A 19,930-nucleotide genomic window follows, 5' to 3' on the forward strand; every position below is an offset into this window, starting at 1 on the left:
CACAACTCTACAAGGTGAGGGTGACTACACTATCAAATAGCCAGGGTGGGGCTGAGACGGTCCCTAACAGCTGCTCGGTGGACAAGAGATTGAGGTTGTCCCATCAATGAGCAGAGAGGAGGTGGACCTCTGGCTTTGCATTGGCCTGGGTGGAAGCGGGCCAACATCTCCCCTCAGCCTTCCAAGGATGGGATGACCATCATGGGTCAGATGAGTGGAAAACCCCAGGAATGACTGGGCTATGCTAAAGAAAGGGCCGGTGACAAGACAAAAGAAGGACTAATGAGGTAGGACAATGGTAGAGGGTTGGAACAGGTCTCATAAAAGGTCCAGTTATTATTAGTTTCCTTGAAGTCCATAGAGCCATTTTACCACCCGCTGCCAAAAAAGCCGCAGGAACTATTTACCAAGCTGTACATAATTATTTTCTTCTAAAATACTTAGATATTTTATGTTACCCAAAAATGCCCTAACGACATCGACCAACAATATTTGTAATTCACAGAGATCAAAAACCTCACCTCAACGGCCACCTCTATCCCCTTGGTCTGCCTATACAGTATCAGAATTGCAAAACAAGATTAAACTAATCCATAACAGTTCAGAGACATGCCATGGGGGTAGAACCCAGCTGCAGGAGGAGATTGTGCCACCCAATCTCCCTCTCATTCATTACTGTAGCTGATATAGCCTTGCAGGGTTGAGTCAAGTTGTTTCTGAGCATCCCCATTATTATCTCATTCATTTCCCAAATCATTTGGTCATTTACACTCCTGGAGTCAAAAGCTGCATCAAAAAGGGGCAATATTTGTGTTTATATTTTATTTGTTTTTGCATAGCGCTTTATGCTAAAGCACTGAACAAATGAAAACGGTACATCAAGTCAGTATGAATGAGAACAAAATAAACTTAAGATAAAAGATGGTCCTTAAGGCGGATTTAAAAAAGGGAATAGGAGCGGAGCGAGCAAAGAGCCACTGGGAACATATTCCAGTGGAGGGGGGCTGATAGAACAAAGGAACGAAAACAGGACTGAAGGGACCGTAAGAAGAAAAAGTGACTGAGCGGAGAGATCGAGTAGGAGAATAGAAAGGTACAAGTGAAGAGACAAGGGAGAAAGATTATAGAGAGATTTGAAGACTAAGCAGAGAAAATGTTATTTAAGCCGGCAGTGAAATGGAAGCTAACACAGAGAAGAAAGAGCGAGAGAAACATAATCACAAGGGGACAGGGAAAATAAGAGATGGATTGGGGACAACTATCATTACATAAGCAGGTAATCAGACAAGGCATTGCTATAAACAGTATTGCGTTACACACTTCTTTCCATTACAAGACCAAACTCATGAACAAACGTAAGGAGTGTGTGCAGCATGCATCATACATGTACAATATCCAATTTCTTCCCATGTCGCATAGTGAAATGATGCATGCTTTCCTCTTAGACTTTCATGAACTGTTAAACATGTCATAAGTAGCTACGAATCCCTCAGTTACTACATAAATGTACTACTGCACACAAAACTAAAAGACAGCACAACGTATACCAATAGCAGCATATACAAAGAAAATAAAGTAAGTAAAAACGTTTCAGTACTACCACAAAGTGTTCATAACCTAACTGATTATATTAATGCACAGAAATAATTGCTGTATTTCAGGGATCCTTCTTGCCGTATATATATGTAGCATACGATGTCACTGAACCCCAGGGAAAGCAGTGTAAGAACATACGCGAACGGTAAGGTGTACAAATGTAGTACATTCTCACTTTGTCATTCCTCACTGCTAGTGAAGAAAAGCACGCAGTGTACATATCACACTAAACTAATAAGGAGGAAGCCACACTTGTGATGTCATCAGTGATGTCACCGATGACATTTGCGACACCATCTTTGATGTCATGAGTGTTAGTCCTTGCAGTGCACAGTGGTAGCATGAGTTATGGTTGCGTACCGTACCATAACGTGCCAATTTCTGGGGTTTTTAGGTTTTACCTGTAACCATAATGTCCCTGTAGCAACATTTATCCAGTGAATTTCATAGGTTTTTAGTAGGGCACTTTAACCATAACGTTGCTTTAGGGTAGTTTTTTGCAGTAAAGGCAAACCGTGTTTAGTAGAGCAACTTAACCATAACGTCCTTTTAACAACGTTTATTGTTAGTGAATTTCATAGGTTTTTAGTAGGGCACTTTAACCATAACGTTGCTTTAGGGTAGTTTTTTGCAGTAAAGGCAAACCGTGTTTAGTAGAGCAACTTAACCATAACGTCCTTTTAACAACGTTTATTGTTAGTGAATTTCATAGGTTTTTAGTAGGGCACTTTAACCATAACGTTGCTTTAGGGTAGTTTTTTGCAGTAAAGGCAAACAGTGTTTAGTAGAGCAACTTAACCATAACGTCCTTTTAACAACGTTTATTGTTAGTGAATTTCATAGGTTTTTAGTAGGGCAATGTAAGCAAAACGTTGCTTTAGGGTAGTTTTTTCAGGAAAGGCAAAAGGTTTGTAGTAGTGCAACCTAACCATAACGTCCCTTCAACAACGTTTTGTTTTTATATACATATATATGCATGTTTAATTAAGCATTATAGGCCATGGGAGTGATCATTATCGTGAATTAATGATCCACACACACGTTCCCGTTGAAGTGAAGCCAAGGGCTATACCCTATATTATTTCAAGTGATAATGACCACACCTGAGTCCCATAAGGAGTTTGGCAATGGAGTTGTGCAAATAAAAAGGAAACCATTGTGAGGAAGAAATGAGCGCTCGCAGGTAACGTGAAATGTTAATGAATGAACATGGAGCTAGTAATAATAAAATGTTATGTTTCACTATTGTTCGTTGATCTGGGGAATTTAACTGACCAATCCCCTCTCTGCATTTACACAGCTGAAGACAATTGTTTGTGTGCTGCTTGTCAAGCTGCTGATCAAGGCAGAATGTTTGGAGTGAGATCTATACCAGATATTATAGACTGCATCCCAAACATTCTTATTTTCTGAGAGGAGTCTTATAACAGAATCCATGTGCTCATATTAAATGTGTCACTGCACCCATTCTTATTCCATTGAGCCTGCGACAAAGTCCCCAATCTAATTCTGGGTAATACAAATAAGGCGACTCAGGGGGCAGGATGGGTAATGGGCTTCTAGGTGGTAGAAAAAGGTTCCTGTGGTCAGCATCACTTGGTCCCTGTCATGTGGCACAGGAAGTAATTTTGCAGCCACCCTGCCCAGTTGGAAGCTCCTGAAGGCCCCTTTAGCCAGACCAAAAGTGCCAGGGAAAGCAAATTAAACACAGTGATTTATTAGCAGTCAGATCTGCACTCAAGATACTTCTGAGAATCCTGCTGAAATCCACACAATTCCAGCGTTGGAAAAGAAGTCATTTCAAAGTCCAACAAGGATTTTCTCCAGGCTCAGAGTGCCCAGGTGTGGTACAATGTTGCCATCTGACAGTTAGTTTCCCCCCAGCATTTGTATCTGTTAATGATACAAACAAACTGACCTTTGTCTACCAGCAGAGTGCGGCCACCGAACCTATACAAAGTTGCAAATTTACTGAGGGTCAGCGAGACTGTAAAGGGATTTACCAATGGCAGTTGCACATACAGGGGTACCTGGTGATCGGTATCCTCCCAGGACAGTACTAGGCAGTAACAGGAAGTGGATTCCAGGATGGCGGACAGGACAGATAATGGCTTGGTGCAGCCCCTCTAGCCAAAGTAAGATAAGCTGTATCTAGGGAAGGCAGAACTTCCAGGCCCTCAAAAAGAAGTTAGATAATCAGCACAAAGGCAGTAAGATTTTATGACAAAGAGGAAAGTGGGATTTGAGGTGAGAAGAAAAGATACCAGGGCAAAGAGAAGACCGACTGTACAGAGGCAACACATTGGGCCTCATTACACGGTAGGCGGTGAACCATGGCGCAATTAGCGCCATGGTTCATGCCGGTAAAATACCGGCACCGCCTTGGTGGAAAGGGGAATTACCGCCCCATTCCAAGGTTGGAGGGGTGGTAATTCCCCCTTCCACCATTGCCCTTCCCCATTCCCATTTTTGCCCCATAGGGCATAATGGGAATGGGGAAGGCGCTAATTACGGCACCGCAAATTGCGGTACCGTAATTAGCTCCCTGGGTCCCTTTGCGGGTTGGTTTTTAACGCCTGCATAAAGCAGGCATTAAAATCCCCAACCCGCAAAGGGACCTCGTAGTAAGGCGGTAAGTATTTACCGGTACCGGTAAAATACCGGTACCGGTAAACCCTTACCGCCTACCGTGTAATGAGGCCCATTGTAGTACTTGGGGACAATAGTGAAAGTGATCGGAAATTTGATTGGACACAGGGGGGCTTTGGTACAGTAAAAAGAAAATGAGAATGAGAAGGAAGCCGTAGGGTAGGTCTAAAACAGGAGACCAAGGAAGAACGATAAGTCGGGGCAAGTCCATGAATACATTTGTGGACCATACAGAGGAAATGAAAAAGAACACGAAAGTCAAAGGGAAGTGAGTAAAATAGAAAGTAGGCAAGAAGTAAAAGGAGTGCAGGTGACACAAAAAAAGACCTGCACCATAATTATATTTTGAGTGATGGATTGAGGGAAGAGGAGCAAGTTGATAAGAAAGACTGATTAGTAGAGCAGAACAGTAATCACGTCGAGACAAATTTAGAGGGGAAGTAAGGATGTTAGCAGCATTGAAGGAAAGAAAAGATTGAGTTGAATGGATATTATAAAGATGGAAGAGACAAGCATGCAATGTGAAGGAAATATGAAGAGAGAACAAAAGAGTGAAATCAAAAGTGACAGCAAGATTACAAGCATATAAAGAAAAAGGCAAAGAAGAAAAAGAAGTGGAAAGGAAGAGGAGGAATTTGAGCAGAAAGAGATGAAGCAGGGAAAAAAAGAGTGCTTCGGTTTTAGCCGGATTAAAATGAAGAAAACGAGAATTCATCGGAGACTGGATAGAAGGAAGACAAAGAGGGAAGAATGGAGAAAATCAGAAAATGACTGAAATATCTGCGAATCTTCAGCATAGAAATGGCAGGAAAAGTTTAAGAGCGAAATTAGAGATGAAAGATGGATAGTATCAAGAGAAAAGAGGAGAGGACTGAGAACAGAACCTTGAGGAACACCAAATTGAAGAGCGAAAAATTGAGACAATTTTTCAGCCCAGCAGACTGAAAAGCTCTGATCATTAATATATGACGAGAACCATTGGAGAACAGAGCCCAAAAACCCAATAGATGAGAGCAAAGATAGAAGAGTAGAAAGGACAGAGGAATCAAACACTGCGCAGCGATAAAAAAGACCAGGAATAGATGACAGTTTAGCACGACGAGCCGGGAGCAAGGAATTAGCAACACACAGTGAAACAGTTTCAGTGGAGTGAAGTTGACGAAACCCAGACTGATAGAGAGAGAGAAGAGAAGGATGATCAAGACACTAGAGATTTGATCACAGACGATGCGTACCAAGACGTTAGAGAGAATAGGAAGAAAAGAAATAGGGCAGGCATTAGTATAAATGGAGGGATCAAGAGAGGATGTATTTAGAGTAGGACACATGATTGTGTTTTTAAATTTAGAAGGGAAAACTGAAGTATTGAGAGAGTTATTAAAGAAGTCATTTAGGAAGAAAAGAAGTAAAGGGTAGACTCTAGGAATGAGGTCAAAAGGTAAGGGATCCAAAGTAGAAGCAGAGGAAAAGAAGAAAGAAGAGAAAAGAAGGATAGATAATATGGAAGAGAAGAAGATGAGCAGGATGGAAACTCCAAGTGGGAAGCAGAAGGTGCAAAGGAAGAACGTAAAAGAGAGACCGTACTAGCGAAATAGTTTGCAAAATCCAAGGAGGAAAGGGATGAAAAAGAAGAGGAACCAGGTGAAGGTGGGGACAAAATGCAGTTAAGAAAGTGGAATTGGTGGCATCGAAGAGGGGATGGCAACATCAGGAGAGGAAGGTGGTATTGTAAAGGAGGCGGATACCTCAGGAGGGGATGGAGGTATTGAAGAGGTAATGGCAACATCAGGCGGGGAAGGTGGTATTGTAAAGGAGCTGGTAACATCAGGAGGTCAAGGATGTATCTTCAGGAGGTAGTGGCAGTATTGAAGAGAAGGTGGTAACATCAGGAAGTGAAGGTGGCAATTAAAAAGAGGTGGTAACCCTAGGAGGTCAAGGTGGTAACCTCAGGAGGTAATGGTGGTATTGAAGAGGAGGTGGTAACATCAGGCAGTGAAGACGGTACCCTCAGGGGGTGATGGTGGTATTGAAGAAGAGGTAGTAACATTAGGAGGTGAATGCAGTATTTTAAAGGAGGAGATCAACTCAGGAGGTGGTATTGAGGAGGAGGTGGTAACATCAAGATGTGAAGGTGATAACCTCAGGAGGTAATGGTGGCATTGAAGAGGAAGTGGTAACATGCTGATGTGAAGGTGTTGTTTTAAAGGAGGTGGTGACATCAGGAGGTGTATGTGGTAACCTCAGGAGGTGATGGTGGTATTGAAGAGGAGGTGCTAACATCAGGAGATGAAGGTGGTAATTTTAAAGGCGGTGGTAACATCATGATGTGAAGATCATAACCTCAGTAGGTGATGGTAGTATTGAAGAGTACTTGGTAACATCAGGAGGCTAAGGTGGTATTATAGAGGATGTGGTAACCTCAGGAGGTAAGCATGGTACTGAGGAGGATGTAACATCAGGAGATGAAGGTGGTATTGTACAGGAGCTGGTAACATAAATACGTGGTCCTGGGAAGGAGGCGGTAACATTAGAAACAGAAGGTTGCATTAAGGATGAGGTAAGATCAGGAAGTAAAGGTGGTATTCTGAAGGAAGTGGTTTTGCCAAACGTCCTGAAGGAGGGAGTCACCTCGCAGAGGGATTAGGAGGAGGCAGAATTGACAGCGGAAACATCAGGAGGAGGAGGGGGAGGGACTGGCTAATGGCAGTGAGTCTCTGGCTGCAGTTCCTAAGCGTTACAACCTAGAGAGTCAGAATTTGAATTTAATTTGAATTTAATTTTTATTTACAAATCCCTCCTGATGAGCCAATAGATTTCGTGAAACACGTGTAGAGGGCACTACCATTTAAGAATTACCTTTGGAGGATTCCTTTGGAATAAATAAGTCTCATGTTACAACAAATATGATTTTGTGAACATTATCTAACCTCAGTGAGCCTTAACTTCAGTTGCGCTATAAGGTGACTAGAAATATCGGTTCTATATAAACCAGACTAGTTGAAGTCTTTTGGGTATGGAACCCCAGAAGTCTGCAGATAGTACAGGTTCATGAACCCAGACGTCAGCAACACAAGAAGAACTGCCAATTGGGCGTCAAATTCCTTTTTGTACACTTGGGTTATCTGGGGTGACCGTGAGGGCCTTCATAAAGTCAAGAAGAATGGGGGGCCCATCCAGGACTGGGGAATCAGACCACCTGACCTACTATCTGTTACAGACTGTTTTTTTAATTTGAATTTGACTTATCCTGTGCACGTTAACCCTAATCAATCAGTTGGAACTGAAAACCTTGGTCTTCGTCCCATGGAATATATTAGTTTCTTTCATGAGTCACATCTAGGTTGGGTCATTTCAGGCATACTGTCTTTCTATACCAATCCTAGGCCTCATATGTTCCCACATTAATTATTTAACATTATTGGAACAGCCTTTTCTTGTTGTTCTCTTGCTTCTTGTCAAACACACAATTTATCTTGGGTGCTACTTACTGACATTTTAAGAGGCATATTGGGGTCTTTGTGTCTACCTGAGAGAAGGAGTGGCCCCGGGGTGGGTATGAGGCAGGACAGTGGGACACAGTGTCTACCCAAGGGAAGGAGTGGCCCCGGGGTGGGTATGAGGCTGGACAGTGGGACACAGTGTCTACCCAAGGGAAGGAGTGGCTCTGGGGTGGGTATGAGGCAGGACAGTGGGACACAGTGTCTACCCAAGGGAAGGAGTGGCCCCGGGGAAGGGTATGAGGCAGGACAGTGGGACACAGTGTCTACCCAAGAGAATGAGTGGCCCCGGGAAGGGTATGAGGCAGGACAGTTGGACACAGTGTCTACCCAAGAGAAGGAGTGGCCCCCGGGTGGGTATGAGGCAGGACAGTGTGACACAGTGCCTACCCAAGAGAAGGAGTGGCCCCGGGAAGGGTATGAGGCAGGACAGTGGGACACAGTGTCTACACAAGGGAAGGAGTGGCCCCGGGATGGGTATGAGGCAGGACAGTGGGACACAGTGTCTACCCAAGAGAAGGAGTAGCCCCGGGGTGGGTATGAGGCAAGACAGTGGGACACACTGTCTACCCAAGAGAAGGAGTAGCCCCGGGGTGGGTGGACACATTATGGCTCTATTGGCCATTCAAATGGAAAAGTAAAAGACTGTAGAATGGACAGGAACAATGAATTCCCAAAAAGGGTGGGATAGGCAATGAATCGGGGTGCTGTACTCCCTAAATTTATTTCCAGATCGGGGTGAAAGATCCCTAGAAGAGCAGAGGTTATTGGTCTCTTTCTTCTTCTCTTCTATGTTCCAGGCTGACCTCAATGCACAGGTAAAGCCGAGAACATGGGTTTTTCTAGACACAAAAGAAGGCCCTCAGATGAACACGAGAAGAGATGTCAACAATGACTGATGGCAAACGCGTCCGTGAAGATGGAGTCTCCCTAAGGGCAATCGAGCGCTCCAGGACACATGGTTGTAAGGTGCAAGGAATAAACTCCACTGGATCCTTACGACTGTCTGAATACTTTTCCCAGACTCTCTACCAATTCTACTGAAGGAAATGCCATGATAGCCAGAGCGGGTATCTGAGGGGGCTGTAGCCCTGGGTCTTTTGGTTGTAGCCCCGGATAGAAGCTCAGGGCCTACAACCAATGGGCTATCTAGCCCCGCGTCCCGACAGTCCCGACATTAGCGTAGCCCTGGATCTTTTCCAGACTTAGCAACACCCCTGACGATATCCATTGCTGCTCATCATCGTCACTCTGCCTGACCTGCCAATGTTCAACTGCAGAGCTGTCAGCTCGCTCTTCATGACCTGGTGCGTGCGGCAGGGAGTATGACCTCACACTGCACAATTTACGGAAACCTGGTGAAAGTCAATGGAAATAATGTTCGGAAGCCCACATTCTCAAAAAGGACCACTTCTACCAACAAGGAAATCTTAAGCTGCCACCTTGGCAGTCGCCACATGATTGATCCTAAAAGCAGGAAACATTGTCCCTGTGCTGGGAAAAATTTAAGAGGACCGAATTTCACATTCCCTAGGGCGTAAAGAATCTGCCCACTCTCCAGACTGCTCGGCACCTGGAATGTGGATCCGGAGCCTGAATCATTCTCATTAACTTATACAATTTAACAATATTTTAATTGTGCCAAAGAGACAGTGTTCAGACTCCCTTGTGGGTCAGGATACGGCAGCGTCTCAGTGGAGGTTTTAATGAGTAGGAGCACCAGCCATCTCTTGGGTTCCAACTGTGCCGACATCAGTGCACATGGGGGATCTGACCCCAGGGGGTCTAGGAGGTGATTTAATGAGCATTCACCCCTCCTGTTCCTTGGTTGACAATGGCGTGGGCCGCAGAATTGACTAGGTGACTTACACCCCACACTCTATCATCGCATTCAGCCACAGGGCTCGAAAATGAATCCTGTCAATGAAGCACAGGTAGGTCGGCATCGTCCTGGATTACAGCAGCAATCCAGGACGATCCACATGTCTACTCCGGGGCATTCTTTTACGCCCCAATCTTTCTCTCTGTGCCTGTATCATTTCTATGAGTGTCTTACCTTATTGCTCACATCTCATTGAAGAGGTTTTGTATTTTTGCCAGCCCTTGAGCGAGCTCACAACTTGACACTGATATGATATGATATGACATTTATAACACGCCTATCCCCAGGTTTTTGGGAGGGCAACTCCCCATCAGAAATACACAGGTCTGTGGCTGCTGAGGATCTTTGGAGTGGGATTTTCTTAACCTAGCATAGCCTGTTCAAAGCTATATTTTTTAGGGTGGTCTGGAATCATTGACGCTAAACCGCTGATGTGGTGATGCCTCTGTTATTAGATCTGTGTGTGGTGAAACCTATTCTTACAATCGGAAGAATCTGAACACACACGCATTCTCATGGGCGGCACCACTCATGCTTGGGTCCTCTTGGTCCGAACTTGCTCCTGCCTGGGTTCATTGGTCTAGAGATTCCCTCACAAGCATCAGTTTCCAATTCCCAAGATTTTAGCTATTGTCAACACAAGGAATTGTGACACAGAGAGCCTGCTTGAGTGTGGTTCCTTAGTCCTGTGGCCGACAACGTGAAGCCCCTGGATTTCGCGCCAAGCATTGCGTGTATACCTGGTCACGGGGTTAACCATTATCAGGGTTCCATGTCGTCCGACTCCACAAGTGGAGATCTTTGCTAGAAGAAACATTAAGGTTAGCGTAAATGTGTGCGAGAACAGAAGCTGCTTATGGATCATTCAGAACTCATGGCTACGGACGCGGATATATGTGAATAGAGCGCGCCACGCCCATTGGCTCCCTCCGCATGCAACATGGTCATTGAAGGTTCATATTATTTTAATGGTTCTCTTGGGCCAGATTGGGAGATATGCGAGAGCATCTCCTCACTTGCGCCCCAAAAAGGTACATCCCTATTCTCGAAGGGAATCTGAATGAGCGCACCTTAGATGCCCTGTATCCCACCTTTGAGCATTTCCACAATCAAGGGGGCATTTAAAAGAGCACCCCAAATTCACACATGGGATGCTCTTTGAACTGCACAGAAAGGAGGGTCCTCCACCTGTGCCTTTTGAAACAGGCAAGGGGAGGTGCAAATTGCGACAGGGTCCTTTTTGACCCTATCATGATTTGTCCTTGAAGTGTGACAGCCGCCGTTTGAACGGCGACTGTCACACTTTCCATCCCCCAAACCGGGGTTGAAATGCTTTTTTTTTTAGCCCTGTGACTGAGACAGGCGTTTTAGCGTCCCCTCCCCCATCTTGGGCAAAGGCGCTTCCAGCCTGTCATTCATTAGTGTGGGGCGGAGGGGACGCTCCTGGTGCTAATATATACCAGGGGGCTGGCCAGCGCATCTTCACGCTACAGCCCAGCCCCTCCAGGAATGCTAAGGTCACCCGTCACTGCTGCATTACTGCTCTGCCCAATCCCGAGTTTGGGCGGGAAGTTGGAGTTTTAACTCCAGCTTTTAGCTGGAGGTAAATCTCGCCACTTTCTGCCCATTTGCAGCGTTATTACTGTGACACAAATTGCGCTGCGGTAGTAGTGCCCAAAATGTCCCATTGGGTCTAGGACCCAATGGAAAGGGGGCGCGCCGCCCCCCACGCGCAATTCGGGATCCAGCACTAATTGCGCCGGACTGAGTTGCAGTAACACTATTAGCACTGGGCGATATCCTGGAGAATTTACCGCCAGCATACCGCCCAACCCCTGATGAGGCCCATTGTCCAATATATCCGTGCACCGTGCAGTGTGCACCCCTCTTCTGCTGCGCCAAACAGATGCAGGGGATTGCCTTCATTTTCTGTGTATTTTAGAGTGCTTCTCGTTTTTGAATATGAGAGGTGCTTTTAAAAGTGCCCCCCGCCCCCAAAATTGCGCAAACTCGTGAAGTCAGTGAATAAAGATCATTTGCACACATTCAAATGCCATTTCAGAAGAGCGGACATGTTTTTTTTTGGTGCAGGTGATGAGAAGTGTTCATGTGGGCACAAAAAATAGTTTTGAGAATTGGTCCCGTATTGTTTAATACCAAGGGAACAAATCGTGTAAAATCATGCGTTGCTTCTACATTTCTGAGAGCGAGAGGGAAAGAACATTCTAGACCCTGGACAGCCAGGTTCCACATCGGGCTATAGTGGCGGGTGACTTACAGCGGCTGCGCTGGATCAGTTGCGGGTGGGGGAGGGGAGTTTGGCAGATGAGGCGTGTGCCCCTTGGTCTTGCTGGATCTATCTGCAGCGTTTGATAACATGGATCACATACTTGCCAACATTCGGTGACCAAAAAAGATGTAGGATTTTTTAAGTTTCAAAAACAATAATTCCCATAACAATGGCATCACAGGAAAACACAAAACATACATTGTTGGCACCATTGAAGCATCCTGAAGTACACAACCCATCAAACAGCACAACATGGAAAGGTGTTCAAATGTATAATTCTGAATGATAACGTAACACCAACTTCAATGACCTAACTTCACAGAAGGTAATCACACAGAGCTGGTAGGCAACGTTTGTCACTGCTCTGTAGCAGCAGCCCGGGCAGTACATATTTTTTTTTTTTTTTTATTGGTTTATAAAAAAACCTTTAAAAGAAGTAACATTACATTAGATTACTCGTTTAAAAAGATATCATAATTGACCAATAAGCAGGTGAAGACAGAGAATGTCACAGAGTAAGGAATATAAACAATATAAACGATAGAAGTCATATAAGTAATAGAAAAAATAAACACTTAATTGGACAAAATGTATCACACAGCATGTTGGCTAATATTTACATCCATTTTCATGTGATTTTGCTAGTTCATCTTCAATGTTTTTAAGGAGAAATGTCAAGGCATGTGTTAGTTTATTATTAGCCCCTGTGAAACATTCCATCCACCATTCTTCCATGCTATGAAGAGGTTTATTTGCCACAATTGTATTAAACAGTGTCATTCTTCTCGTAGAGAAAGCTTTACAGGTTAAAACCAGATGTTTGATATTCTCTTCAAAATGGTCACAGAATCTGCAGTTCGGGTTCAGTTTCTCATATTTAGGCCATCGTCTAATTACCTCTTTTGTCTTTAATTGATTTAGCCTGAATTTCATAAGCAGGATTCTCTTCTGTTTGTCCGGACATTTTTCAAGATATTTATAGATTGAATTATAAGCTTTTCCTTCTGGGGGAACATTTTTCATAAGCGAGTATTTGGCTCTGTCTGTGCAGGTGTTGATCCAATCAATTTCCCATAGTTTTTTTTTTACAGCATCTGGATTTTCCATCAGAGTGATCGCATCGCTTTTTATATCCATTAGGATTTGATGACATTGATTTAACCAGGCTGAAAAAATTGTATTTGATTGATTGTCGGCCAAATTATGAAGAATTTTCATTTGCGGTGCGCCATTTGGCAGGATTATCTTACGAAAGATTGACAGAGTATTCCATGTGACTTTTGCATTTATTGAAATCAGCCCCAATTCGTATCTTACTACAACTGCCGGCAATCCTCTACCGACTTTCAGAATTCTGCCCCAAAACATGTTTTCAAGTGTATCCCACAAACTTGCGGGGCATCCAAACGCAGTTTCAGCACCATAGATTATCGCAGGCACCGCTTTTTGTTTGTAGAACTTTAAGGTAGGAACCAATGAGAACTTGCCATATTTTTTTGTCTAAGGCCATAGCTTGGGCGCTTAATTGACGACATTTTGATTTAGTTTTCTCAACCCAAGTATGGTCATTTATGTTGGAATTTAACCACATACCTTGGTATTTTACCTGTTTTACCTCTTGGAGTATTTCGCCGTTAAGGCACCAGATGAAATTCTTGGATGTACCTTTAGTCAGGTTTTGAAGTGTTAAGATGACAGATTTACTCGGATTTATCTGTAGACCATTATCTTGGACATATTTTTCTAACACATGTAATTTCCGTTGTAGTCCAATGGGTGTAAGGTCCATTAGGACAAGGTCATCAGCATACAGGACCCCATTTAGAGGAGTGTCAATTATCTTGGGGTCAAATCCTTTGGCTTTCCCAAGTGCATCACCAATGTCAGAGATGAAAGCATTGAATAATATTGCCGCTAGAGGACACCCTTGTTTAACTCCGCAGTAAGTGTGAATGGGTTTTGATAGAGTGCCGTTTGCGTCTAACCGAATATAGATTTTAGTATCGGTATGCAAATCCTTGATGGCATGTAACAGGCTATTTGGACAATTCCAGCTTTTTAATTTTGTCCAAAGGGTTTCTCCATCTATGCTATCGAAAGCATGAGATAGGTCAACGAATGCAAGGTACACTTTTGATTTTTTCATAATCATGTCCATTTTTATTAAGTTAATGAGTATTAAATTTAGGCAACAGCCAACACCCTTCACAAATCCACTTTGTCTGGCGTCAATATGATTGGTTGACATTAGCCAATCCATCAGTCTATGTTGGAGTTGTGTTGCATAAACCTTACCCAATACATCTAACAAGGCAATAGGCCTATAATCCATTGGGTTTGATCGATTGCCCTTTTTGAATATTGGGACAACAATGGCTTTTTTCCATGACACTGGGGTGATACCTTCCATAGCGATTTTATCAAACAGAACCTTACAAAACTCAGCCCAGGCGTCCGGATCAGATTTTAACATGGCATTTGTTAAGCCATCCGGGCCAGGCGCTCGAGAATTAGAAAGTTTTTTGATGTCTAACAAGATTTCCGCCTGATCAAACTGAATATCCCAAGGAGAGAGTGCAGGTAATGGAGGATCAGGTGTGCTACCCTTTTTTGAGAACAGGATTGAAAAATGCTCAATCCATTTTTGTTCAGTGACCATGTTTTTATTCGATGCTGTTGGTATTCCAGATTGGTTATTAATAATTGACCAAAAATCTGCAGAGTTTTTCTCTTTCATAGAATTCATTATTTGTTCAGCATCATGTTGTTCTGTTAAGGCACGATGTGCTATCAACCAGTTTTTATAGTTTTGTTTAATCTTTTTTCTCTTCTTTAGAGCATCCATGTGGCTGTCATTTTTTAGTTGACGTAGAGCCTTGCGCATTTCTCTCTTTCTCATGACGATTTCAGGATTGTAAGTATGTGAGTATTTTTGGGACTGAATACCATTTGGGTTTCTAGAAATCTTATACTGTTCTAATAGGGGAGTGTAATCTACGCCTAACAGGTCAATTTGTTTCTCATAATCTTTTTTCAATATATTCACATGATGTGAATTAAGTTTTAATCTGTTGCCGCTATTGTTGGGAATTATTTTCCAATTCCATGTTGTAGAGGATAATTGTGGTGGCATTTCAAGATGTGCTATGATCATATTGTGATCACTGACTTGTGTATTAAGGACTTTGAAATCTAAAATACGGGGTGATAAATTTTCAGATACAAAAATGTAATCCAGGATGGAGTTCTGTTCCTTTCTTTGCCAGGTAGATTTGGCAGGTATGTCTCCCTCGACGTTACCATTCAGTCTGGAGATTCTCCTTAAAGTCAGTTCTTCGGACCATTTTTGTATCAAATCCTGTTTCCTTGGAAGATAATTCTTGCTTCTTTCCATAAGATCTAAATTAAAGTCTCCACATATGATCAGGCCAGCACTGGTGTCTTTGATCATTAATTCGTCAATTGTATCCATAATTTGTTCAACAAAGGACGATGTTCCAGCTTTACTATAATGCCAATATAAATTAATGACAAAAAGTGTCAGATGTTTATTGTCATATTCAGAATTCGTTCTAGACTTAGGCAGTATTTTGCCTTTATTTTGTTGATATTGTTTTTCTCGCCATTAGTATAGGCATTTCTTTTTTGAACTTTAGGGAGGTCTTCTTTCCCTTTACGGAAATCACGATCTGCAGTTGCATTAGTCATCACACTTTTATTTATTGGAGATAAGTTGTCCTCTATCAGTGTTCTTTCTGCGTCTGCTGGTTTGTAGTTCAAAGCGATATTCTTTTTTAAAGAGATGTTATCTTGGCTTACAAACATGGATGTGAGTTTTTTCCTTTTTTCATCTAAGGTTCTAAACGGGCTGACTGTTTCTTTGTAAAAGTTAGTGATGAGTTTTTTTGGTTCAGACACCCACTCACAAAGTCGCTCAGACGCCAATTCCTCTCCTTTTTTTGTTGGTTCAATGGATTCTGTCGATGTTTTAATCTGAGTCAAATTAATCTCTTCATTTTCTTTATCACATTCCGTTTTTTTGACTTCCTGTGGATCTTCGTACGTTGAGAGATTCATTAAAGTCTCGATGTCGGCTGCTTCATCCTCCGTTATAGTGTCGTGATCAGTGTTGTGAGGTATGGATGTTGCATTTTGTATTTCAAGATCTCGGGGTGGCTCCGAGATATTTTTCAAAGTATCGCAATTGTTAGATGATACATTAACAGTGACTGATTTCAAATTTCTTAAGAAGGCTCGTGTCCCATTTGTTATTTTCACTCTTTTTTGATTTTTAGATTTCTTTTTTTGCTGGACTCCTTTTGGGACTTGTTTTAGGCTGTTTTTTCCAAATATATCATAAAGAGCCTTGGGAGCTCCTATGTTATTTTCTTGTTGATCTTTAATCTCACTTGATACATCTTTATCCATTATTTTTGTTTTATCATTTATTACATTTTTAGTGGCATGATCTTCATTTGCGCTAGCTTTAGCACTTGTTTTAGACCGATTTTCGCTAACATTTTGTTCATCAATTATTTCTATTGTTTCAATTAAATCTTTCGCTTGAGGATTTTCACAGCTTTCATTGTTTTTATTTCCATTCTGTGTAGATTGTAGTGTACAAGTACGCTCTTCTGGTGATACATTCAAAGTCTTTTTAGGTCTGTCCAGGCTTTTCTCTTGCAGACCATCCACTAAAATTTCGCGCTCAGCCCTGGGTGCAATAAATGATTCTTCTGACATCGGTTGGCATCCTTACCAGATTTTTCCTTTATCTTTTTCTACAAGCACTATGGTAGTTGCTTTATCTTTTTTCAGCAGAGAAGGGTCATTCTTTTTACATACCTGTTCAGTGTTTCCGCACTCCAAAATCGGATGCTCTGTTGACAGACGATATTTCTCCAAAGTAGGAGTATTACGACAGTTATCTATACTAGAAATGTTATAGGCACCATCCTTTGAGGCAGAAATGTGAGGTTTATTAAAAAGCTTCAGCGCTTCTCGGGCAACTTCAGCTATTAATTTTTTATCCTCACGTGAATTGTGATTAGCGTCTAAGATTAATTTTAGGAAGTTGGCATTTTGAGTCTTTTCTTGTTTTTGGTTATCCTGACTTCTTTGTTGTTCAGTTACCATATTTGCAACTTTGGTGTTTAGCAAAGCTATTAGCGTGGTTAAATCTTTAATGTTTCCATCCAATTGTTCATATAATTTAAGGTACGGAGAGAGTACGATATTCATGGAGGATATAACCGTTGTTTGAATGTCAGATATATTTAGTACAGGAACGCCCTTATCTTTTTTTGAGTAAACGCCTTATTTTTCCCAAATCCACATCTTATTTTTGGAAACGGTCTTTCCATTAGAGACGAATCATCAGTATCAGAGGAAGAGGAAGTCGATGATACAGATGAAATATTTCTATTCTCGTTTACAAGGATCGAAGTTTCGCTTGGTCCTTTCCAATGCGTTTGATTTTTGTTTTCAATTGTTGTAAATCTTATTGGTGAATGAGGCCTATATGACTGTTGTAGAGATCTTGTTTGTGAGCAGGCTATGTCGTCTGAAAGGCTGTTTCTGCCTCTTTTCCTTTTGTGTGCAGGACTGCGAGTTGTCATAGATGTATTGAGATCTGCCGGTAGATTGTTTCTTGTTTCGAAGTTTTCCGTATATGCATCATCATGAGATATCAACTGCGTCATATCACCCCTTATCTTTGAAGTGGAAGTGCATTTTTGTTTATTGTTGGTCCGATTGTTGAAGTCCAGATTCATTTTTAATAAGTCTTTCAGAAGTTTATCAGCCACGCTAATTGAATCCCTTCTTTCATAGGTCACTGTGTCTTGCCTTTTGATAAGAGGTTGTTGTTCCAATATATTACAATTGCCAAATTGGGGTTGTTCATTGTCACTTATTTGTGATGACGTTTTTCCAGTTGCGTGGCCTATTTTAGGACTAAGTTCGACATGAGTCCGCTCACTACACAATACCTCTCGAGACGGAGGCAAGGTATGCACGTTATTATCTTCATTTGTACATTGGACTATTTTTGCAGCTAAGTCACGTAATTGAGGAAAGATCTCTGCTGGTACCATTTTGTTTCCATCCGTATTTCCGTCAATCAGAAACTCAGAGCATAAGTAGTAATTGCATTCTCGGGGTCCATCTTTAGTGGCAGTGCTAGGTTCAGACACAGAGCCAGTAGTAAATGGAGACTTATTTATTATAGTTGCTGTAGTTGTTTTAGATATTTTGCTTTGAATTTCAATTTCAATTCGCTTTTCAGTTTCAGTTTTAGTTTCAGTAATGAAGCAATCATTATCACCTTCGTCAATAGAGTTATTAGCTTGTTCAGTTTCATTTTCAATTTCAGTACCATTCTCAAGCTGTTTAGGTTCGCAACACGCGCAGCACTCAATCACCTCGCCAATTACATCAAACTCGCCATTCTCACAACACTCATGCATACGCTTCTGCATACACTCCTGCATACACTGTTGCATACAAGTCTCGGTACTACAGCTGGCCGATAAATGCATTTTAGAAGCATTTAATAATTCGGCAATATTTAAGGCTGATGTTGCATTGACTATGTCATTTTTATCGTATTTATTATGTATGTAGAAGCTTTTCTTCTTACCGTGGGTTTGGTAGAGCTGTCTCCTCCTCGGCGTAGGCCTGACCGGTTCTGAGGCACGTCCATTATATCATTGTTTTCCATCATATTAGTTACAAAAACCCTGCACTTTCTTAGAATGCAGGTAGGAAAGTCGCAAGAAGAGAAAAAAAAAATAAAAAAAAAACACCAGCTCACCAGCAGGGTCAACGGAACCAAGGGACCAAAGGCACCAAAGACACTCAAGACTCATGGCCGACTCCGCGCCGCGGGTGCACTGGGTTTTTGAAGGAATAGCTCCGCCTCCGCCTCCTGGCTGGCAGTGAGCTAGATGAGGGACTCCAAATAGTAGCAGCAAAACGAAAAGCACAGTTTCTCCCCAAGACACTCAAGACTCAGTGCCGACTCCGCGCCGCTCCGCGGGTGCACTGGGTTTTTGAAGGAATAGCTCCGCCTCCGCCTCCTGGCTGGCAGTGAGCTAGATGAGGGACTCCAAATAGTAGCAGCAAAACGAAAAGCACAGTTTCTCCCCAAGACACTCAAGACTCAGTGCCGACTCCGTGCCGCTCCGCGGGTGCACTGGGTTTTTGAAGGAATAGCTCCGCCTCCGCCTCCTGGCTGGCAGTGAGCTAGATGAGGGACTCCAAATAGTAGTAGCAAAACGAAAAGCACAGTTTCTCCCCAAGACACTCAAGACTCAGTGCCGACACCGCGCCGCTCCGCGGGTGCACTGGGTTTTTGAAGGAATAGCTCCGCCTCCGCCTCCTGGCTGGCAGTGAGCTAGATGAGGGACAATACAAATAGTAGCAGCAAATGAAAAGCACAGTTTCTCCCCAAGACACTCAAGACTCAGTGCCGACTCCGCGGAGGCAGTACATATTTATTGCAAGTTGAACACTGAATGACATGGCGGCTGATACCCCCCTCAGTGTGATAGGCAAATGCTGTGTGATGGTGTTACACTACGTCAATTGCCTTCACTGGTGGTTCACCTAAGGGTTGTCCCGGCAAGAGTGCAGGACAGAGTCAAGTTGCTGTCAGGTCAGTGGATTGGCCGGAGCCCATCACTCAAAGTATTCACCTACCAGCCCACTGTACAGACAGACTAATTCATGTGTTACATGCTTTGCCCTGCAGCCTGCCTTAGAGTCACATACATTACCTGCCACTGTAAAAATCAGTAGGATCTGTCACCCAAACCTGTAGGCGGTAGGACTGCTTAAAATTCAGTAGCCTACTGCCTAAATCTGTACGGTTGGCTAGTATGGGATCATCACATTTTAATGAAATGCCTGAATGCTTATGGGTTAGAGGGCGCGGCTCACAAATGGCTGTACTCACACCTGAAAGGACCACCCCCCCCCAGTCCGTCCAGTTGAGCTCCATGTCATCAGAGCTCA

Source organism: Ambystoma mexicanum, chromosome 13 (genome assembly GCF_040938575.1).
Source record: "Ambystoma mexicanum isolate Mex_15411 chromosome 13, UKY_AmexF1_1, whole genome shotgun sequence".
NCBI classification, from domain to species: domain Eukaryota; kingdom Metazoa; phylum Chordata; class Amphibia; order Caudata; family Ambystomatidae; genus Ambystoma; species Ambystoma mexicanum.